The sequence below is a fragment of the Schistocerca piceifrons genome, chromosome 4 (assembly GCF_021461385.2).
Source record: "Schistocerca piceifrons isolate TAMUIC-IGC-003096 chromosome 4, iqSchPice1.1, whole genome shotgun sequence".
Classification (NCBI taxonomy): Eukaryota; Metazoa; Arthropoda; class Insecta; order Orthoptera; family Acrididae; genus Schistocerca; species Schistocerca piceifrons.
In genome coordinates, this window is record NC_060141.1 from 488,128,328 (window position 1) to 488,136,746 (window position 8,419).

General features: G+C 43.1%; 1 pseudogene; it reads right to left on the reverse strand.

Annotated features, from left to right (window-relative positions):
* Window positions 1-246: 246 nt before the first annotated feature.
* Window positions 247-365, reverse strand: LOC124797111 (annotated as a pseudogene).
* Window positions 366-8,419: the final 8,054 nt, after the last annotated feature.

Below are 8,419 nucleotides of genomic sequence, written 5' to 3' on the forward strand. Positions count from 1 at the left end.
TATTCGTCTGACCAGAACGCCTCCCGTTTCACTTCATTGAGTGCCACCGTATACAGATTTACTTATTATACATACTAGCTTTCCTTCTACGTTCAAATTTTTGATATTCCACGCACTGACTTGCAGAACTTTATCCCCTGCTTGGTTATTCCATTTTTTTCCGTTGTCAGTTTTCGTGACAGGTGTCTCTACTTCTCAGTCAAATAGCTCCTCAACTGGTCTCACAAGGGCTGAGAGCATCTCGCCTGCCAATAGCACTCGGCAGACCCGAACGGCGACCCATCCAAGTACTAGTCAAGCCCGACAGCGCTTAACTTCGGTGATCTGACGGGAATCGGTGTTACCACTTCGGTAAGGCCGTTGTCAGTGAAAATTGCAGCAACTGATTTATCAATGAGTTAACGGAGTCAAATCAATGAAACATGTAAGGGGATCAAAATATACACACATTTCCTAATACTACTAATGTGTTTGGAATAAACATTTTTTTTATTTTTTGACATAGTCTCCTTTTAGACTTATAAACTTCGTCTAACGCTGTTCTAATTTGTTGATCCCTTCCGAATAATAGGAATTGTCCAAGTCCGCAAAATACCTATTAGTTGCTGCAATCACCACCTCATTTGAATGAAATCTTTGTCCCACCAGTCATTTCTTCATATTGGGGAATTGGGGGGGGGGGGGTGGGATGTGAAACGAGTTGGAATCCCATTTCCATTAATTTTGCGACACAACTTCTGAGGTGTGTGCTGGTGCATGTCGTGATGGAAAAGGACTTTTTTGCGGTCCAATCGCCGGCTTTTCTCTTGCTGCTCGGTCTTCAAACGGTCCAATAACGATGAATAATATGCACCTGTAATAGTTTTACCCTTTTCCAGATAGTGGATGAGGATTATCCCTTGCGAATCCCAAAAGACAGTCGCCATAACCTTTCCGGCCGAAGGACTGGTCTTCGCCTTTTTTGGTGCAGATTCTCCCTTGGTAACACATTGTTTAGATTGTTGTTGGTCTCAGGAGTATAGAATTGTATCCATGTTTCATCCACAGTGACGAAAGGACGCTTATTGTCCTGCGGATTCTTCCTGAACAGTAGCAAACCATCCTTGCAACACTTCACACGATTCTGATTTTGGTCAAGTGTGAGCAATCGCGGAACCCATCTTGCAGATAGCTTTCTCATGTCCAAATGTTTATGGAAAATATTATGTACCCCGTTCATTCGAGATGCTCACAGCACTAGCAATCTCATGCACCTTAACTCTTCTGTCATCCATCACCACATAATGGATTTTATCAATGATTTCTGGAGTCGTAACCTCCACACGGCGTCCAGAACGTTCAGCATCACTTGTGCGATTATGGCTACTCCGAAAATTTTGCAACCACTTATAAACTGTTCTAATCGAAGGTGCAGAGTGACTGTAATGTTTATCAAGCTCCTCTTTAGTCTCCTGAGGCGTTCTGCCTTTCATAAAGTAATGTTTAATCACCACACGAAATTCTACTTCGTCCATTTTTTGACAATCACTGGACCTCCTTGATTCACACGAATGCCAAACACAAAGAAATAGACCAATATGGCTGAAACTTGGTGTGCGTTGTTTCCAACGATGCTACTAACTAAACATGACCTCGATAAGCGCCATTGGTGCAATCTCTCGGATTTTGCACGGACTTTTCAAACGCCCCTCGTATTATTCAGTGGCTCTCTGCGAAGGATCTCACTCTAAATTTTAAACAGACACGACATATTTTGGTCTGCACATCTAGAGGCACTACACCAATGATAACTAACACAGGATGAGGAAATAATAACTAGGATGGACACGTCAAAATTAGTAGGTGTTCATATTGTCGGGAATTTAAGCGGGAAAAACGCGTTTTGGAAATCCTACAACAACTTAGTTCAGTCACATTTGCACTTAGAATCATTGAAAATCTTAGAGAGAAATTAGTAAGCTGACATATTTTGCGTAGTTTCATTGAGTACTGTCACAATGAATAATATTCTCGGGTAATTCAACTTTATCGAAATGTTGATTGCTCAAAAACATGTTGTAAGAATAGTAAGTGGTGCTCACCCACGATCATCTCGTAGACTTCGACCATCTTGTAGACAACGATAATCTGCTAAAGAGTTGCTCAACTTCGCAACTCATCTTTTGTATTTGCAGGTCTTGTACTTTTCCGTGTTTGCAGTTAAATTATTGGATAAATTTGTGTAATTTATGTTATACAACTGCCCTTTTACTTCTCAGAATGTGGTGTACTCGATATAAACCGCGTTTTGAGTAGAAAAAAGGCGTTTGTACAACCGAAATTACACAAAGTAAATGTAATACGCGTGTGCAGTGCCCACAGGACGTGAAAGAAGAAGGACCAGTCACAACAAAACATGACGAGCTGTTAGTGCAGGACACCATACGATCCTGCAAAATCATGTAAAGTGAAATCCAGTATTACAATAAACAAAACCAACCTATGATGGCACAAAGGTGCCAAAACATGTTTGGGCAACAAGGAAGAACAGTGTTTTGCATAAAACTTAAGTCCGATAATTTTCGCAGTTGCTTCACATTATATTTATTTCCTCGTTAAGTTTGTTGTAAATAAACCACTGCATTTCAAAAGGGACAATGATGAACATAATCACAATGACAGAGAAAAAAATGTCATGCACAATGCTACCACCAAAATTTTTGATCACTTACCGAATGCTATAATGTGTCTGACAAAAAGCAGAATTACATTTGAAAGCAAGCTGAAAAAGTTTCTCCTTGACAAATCGTTCTATTCCGTGGAAGGATTTTTACTTAGTAATGTGTAGAAGGTGACAGATGGGAATTAGTAACTCACAACAGAAGAAAGATCTAGAAATCTGATCTAAGTACAGGTTTTGAGCGAAATAAAATTCAATGAAGTGATAATATGGCGAACGTGATGGGCAGGAATTACACTACTGGCCATTAAAATTGCTACACCAAGAAGAAATACAGATGATAAACGGGTATTCATTGGACAAATATATTATACTAGAACTGACATGTGATTACATTTTCACGCAATTTGAGTGCATAGATCCTGAGAAATCTGTACCCAGAACAACCACCTCTGGCTGTAATAACGGCCTACATACGCCTGGGCATTGAGTCAAACAGAGCTTGGATGGCGTGTACAGGTACAGCTGCCCATGCAGCTTCAACACGATACCACAGTTCATCAAGAGTAGTGACTGGCGTATTGTGACGAGCCAGTTGCTCGGCCACCATTGACGAGACGTTTTAAATTGGTGAGAGATCTGGAGAATGTGGTGGCCAGGGCAGCAATCGAACATTTTCTGTATACAGAAAGGCCCGTAGAGGACCTGCAACATGCGGTCGTGCATTATCCTGCTGAAATGTAGGGTTTCGCAGAGATCGAATGAAGGGTAGAGGGCCGGCCGCAGTGGCCGAGCGGTTCTAGGCGCTACAGTCTGGAACCGCGCGACCGCTACGGTCGGAGGCTCGAATCCTGCCTCGGGCATGAATGTGTGTAATGTCCTTAGGTTAGTTAGGTTTAAGTAGTTCTAAGTTCTAGGGCACTAATGACCTCAGATGTTAAGTCCCGTAGTGCTCAGAGCCATTTTTTGAAGGGTAGAGCCACGGGTCGTAACACATCTGAAATGTAACGTCCACTGCTCAGAGTGCCGTCAATGCGAACAAGAGGTGACCGAGACGTGTAACCAATGGCACCCCATACCATCACGCCGGATGATACGCCAGTATGGGGATGACGAATACACGCTTCCAATGTGCGTTCACCGCGATGTCGTCAAACACGGATGCGACCATCATGATGCTGTAAATAGAACCTGGGCTCATCCGAAAAAATGACGTTTTGCCATTCGTTCACACAGGTTCGTCGTTGAGTACACCATCGCAAACGCTCCTGTCTGTGATGCAGCGTCAAGGGTAACCGCAGCCATGGTCTCCGAGCTAATACTCCATGCTGCTGCAAACGTCGTCGAACTGTTCGTGCAGATGATTGTTGTCTTGCAAACGTCCCCATCTGTTGACTCAGGGATCGAGACGTGGCTGCACGATCCGTTACAGCCCTGCGGATAAGATGCATGACATCTCGACTGCTAGTGATACGAGGCCGTTGGGATCCAGCACGGTGTTCCGTATTACCCTCCTGAACCCACCGTTTCCATATTCTGCTAACAGCCATTGGATCTTGACCAACGCGAGCAGCCATGTCGCGACACGATAAATCGCAATCGCGATAGGCTGCAATCCGACCTTTATCAAAGTCGGAAACATGATGGTACGCATTTCTCGTCCTTACACGAGACATCACAATAACCTTTCACCAGACAACGCCGGTCAACTGCTGTTTGTGTATCAGAACTTTCCTCATGTCAGCACGTTGTAGGTGTCGCCACCGGCGCCAACCTTGTGTGACCGCTCTGAAAAGCTAATAATTTGCATATCACAGAATCTCCTTCCTGTCGGTTAAATTTCGCGTCTGTAGCACATCATCTTCGTAGTGTAGCAATTTTAATGGCCAGTACCGTAGTAACTCACAAAAGAGAAAAAATGGGCGGTGATACGAAATTAAGGAATTTATTAAGTCCTTCCTTTATCGTTACTACTTCTGTTCACTAATTTCAAGTGAAAATAAAAAAAACTTCCGACGTTCTTATTCATATTTCTGTGTTCTGTGCGAGATAGCGCGTTGAACGCCTATGTACCTTGTTCGCGGTCAGAGAGAAAAAAAGAAAAGGATGGAAGGTGCTGGTTTGCCGTTTAAAGCTGCAGCACTTCAATCACGACACGCCCAAGGTGGGGGGAGGGGGGGGGGGGGGAGAGGCAAGGGAAATGGGGTGGCAGCTCCTGTGTAAACAGCTGAATGCGAGCCGTGCCGAGGCGGCCGCGGCCATTCAGTCGCCAAATTGGATGGGCTGGCGGCCCGCAGCTCATCTGGCGGCTGACTGCCGCTCTGTATCGACCAAGAATCACCACTGAGCAACAAGTCGTCAGCGCCAACTCATCGGAAACGTCTACAGTGGTCAACACAAATGTCGCATATTGCGGAAATTTTAAAATGGAACGCTGTTATCCAGAAATATCTGTACATTGGTGTGTTTGTAATGTAATTGTAGCGAGTATAATCCATTTTTCCACTGTGAGGGGGCAGTATATGAAGCCTATGGCAACCGTGTCACCTGTAAACATTGCAGCACTTGTGCTGTGTATCATCGCGAGAGTTGTGTTGTTTCAAACTTTGGACAACAATAACGTACGATTAGAGGCTCAGTATAGTCACTCCAACGGGTCAGGGAATCAGACAGGCGAACGACGCATTGAACGCCGCTGTGAGTCAATGTAATATCTTCAGAATCTGGAACAAATTTCTAGTGACAAGATCAGTTGAGAGTCGTCAAAATAACGGCCGCGGAAGAAAAAAGAACAGGTACGCAGCACCGATATCAGTAAATAACAGCGAGTAGAGACTCCAACACAGTGTGAGACTTCTACGGCGGCAGTTCTAAACAGCTACACGAGTGCAGGTTCAACACAAATGATATGAAGTAGGCTCCTTGAGCAGGGATTACGAGCCAGAAGGCTTCTCAAGGCTCCTCCTCCAAATTGTGTCCGGAGAAGGACTCTTGTCATTGGCACGAAACCTCTTTTTGTAGTCTAGACAGCAGTGGGACACAACGCTCTTTGATCATGTATCAGTCTCCACCGTGAAAATATTGATATTCGTACGTGGAGGCAATAAGGACGACGTTTACACCTCAACTGTACTGTATACCGTCACCGTTATCAAGGTGGTTCAGTCATCTTTTGAGGTGGAATCACGTGCGACCTGCAGGACACCCTTGTGCCAAAACATTGGAAGATGACTGGTGTGAAATATCGGACGACATCCTTGTACGCATTGTGGCTCCGTTTGGTGAACATATCTGAATGGGATTCAAACTGATGGACGGCAGTGTACGCCCCCATCGTCACAATCTTGTGAACTCCTTCCTAGTTGTGCATATAATCAGTCAGACCGAACGGTCTCCATATCCTCCAGATCTCTGCTGCATTCATAGTGCATAGATAATGCTAAAACGAGCGGTTTGCAATCGACTTGTTCCATTGGAGATCTTACAGTGCATCATAGAGGTCGCTGTGAAGCTGCAGGACATTATTCCATAGACTTATCTGGACAATTTGGTATGGAGTATGCCTAACCACATTCAAAAGTGCCCCCATTACGAGGAGGATCAGTTGGTTCACAAACGACGTGTTATGTGAGAAGAAATTGTAATGTCGGCATTGGAATCTTTTGTAAGGTTTTGTTTTTCGGTTTATGTCTGTGACATTCAGATGGCAATGTCTTTATCTTGTTTTCTTGTGACGGTATCTGACAGCAAAACACAAATTTTGCTTCCCATTATGTCCAGTGTCGGCAATAAAGCAACATACGACATTTAATTTGACCACTTCATGTAAAAAATATGGTGTACGCCTCTGTGAGGTTCAGATTTTAGTTCTAAGCAACATTATTACATATTCTAAGTTGCAGGGACAACTTTCTTCAGTGTTTTTAAATCGAAACTACTCGAGGATCGATGCAGGACAAATAAATTTTTGATGTTTGTATACTTTTTCTATTTATTTTTTTAAATGGATTTATCGTCCAGTTGACAACTCCTAGCAGACTTTGCGCTAGGTCAGTGCAGTTAACAAAGAAATGATTGGTGTTGGCCTTGTACTAGCATTTTCTTGATGATTTGCTAGTAAGAGATGTACAAAACAACAAAGCTAATTTCCATTTCATTAAGCAGGACCTGCAAAAATGTATCAATTAAGATAATTTTGGAGAAAGAGTCGGCCCCAGCACGTTTTGACTGTAACACCCCAGATCGCGGTCTAGGATGGAAACTGGCTATGGATTGTGCAATGATTATGGACTTGAAGTTTCCACAGAAGTGCGGAACTCCCATTCATTTTCGAATGACAGCCAGGGGGATTGTCTGTTGGCTGGACGAGATGGGTTCAAGAATCACGGGTTGTGTTGTCTGTCAGGTTTGTTTTTGGGTGCTGAATTTACTTCTTGCAGTATAAAACCAGCACGACAAATTTTCACCACAAGGCTGTTTTCTGTGGCCTTTGTAATCCTCTTCATAACATACTCAAGGAAAAGAGCTTAGTGAATTAACTACATTTGTCTTAAAGCGGAGGAAATTCGCGTGACAGTCGGTTTGCTGTGAGTGGTAGCGAATGAATTGTAACAAACGTGCACATGAGTAGTAGGGTACTGCTGGTATGAACCGAGAACGCTGACGCAGCTTCGGCAATTGAGCACACATCATATATTGCTGACTGTAGCATCAGCACTTCCTTATCTCCAAGCCATTCCAGGAATCATGACATCAGCCACATGCCAAAGCCATGGAGGGAATGAGGAAGGGAGTATAGGGCCCTCCCACTTTCCTGCACTTCTGTTATTATCATTAGCTGTCCAGAATGAGCCGCCATCGGCAGCAGCAGCAACAGTGATCAGCTGGGAAGAACACTGTAGATATTAATTATGCCTATCTAACTCTTATTATTATTATTATTACTATTACTGCATATTCTTCATTATACATAGTCTTTTTTATTATAATTGTTATAGATGCAGAGCAGCAGTCGCAACCCACAGGATGTCTAGTGTTGTTAGGCTATGCTGTAGCATGAGCGAATCAACTGATCCAGTGCTGAATAATAAGGACACTCAGATATTTCCACAATCGCAGGCCACAGAATTTCTTTCCAACATTTTGGCCCTGATGTCATCTGACTAAGCCATAGCACAACTGCAGCAGCCAAGTCCCACAGGAGTCTTGTTATTCGCTAACACATACAATGGAGCCATCAGTGATTGTAAATGTGTAAATGTAGATTTGTCACCTGACAATGACTCTGAAGAAGTCAGAGAGGTAGAAAATGCACAACTTGCCAGTATTAAAGTGCAGTACTCATGGTATGAGTGGGACTATTTATGCAATATGATGGAATATGTACATAGAATGATGACAGTTGTGTATGACACATCTCACACTCCTGTTTACATTCACATGTTTGGTCGTAAAGTGTCTGCAGTAGATATGCTATGCTGTGCTAGAATTAACCTCATGGAACGTAAATACATATGTAAAACACCCAAGCATTGTTAAACTAAAAGACCTGTATTGCATGTTATAAATTGCCACTAATAGAATGAGTCATTGATGTCAATATGTGAGAGGAGTGTACCATGAAAACATTGAGTATTTGCGTAATAACAGTGTAAATACAAATCAAGTGGTGCATTGCATGAATGCCTCCATTCACCCACATACCAAAGTGTGTTAGTACTGAGCCTGGAGGCTGAATTTACTGAAGGAATGCTTATGTAT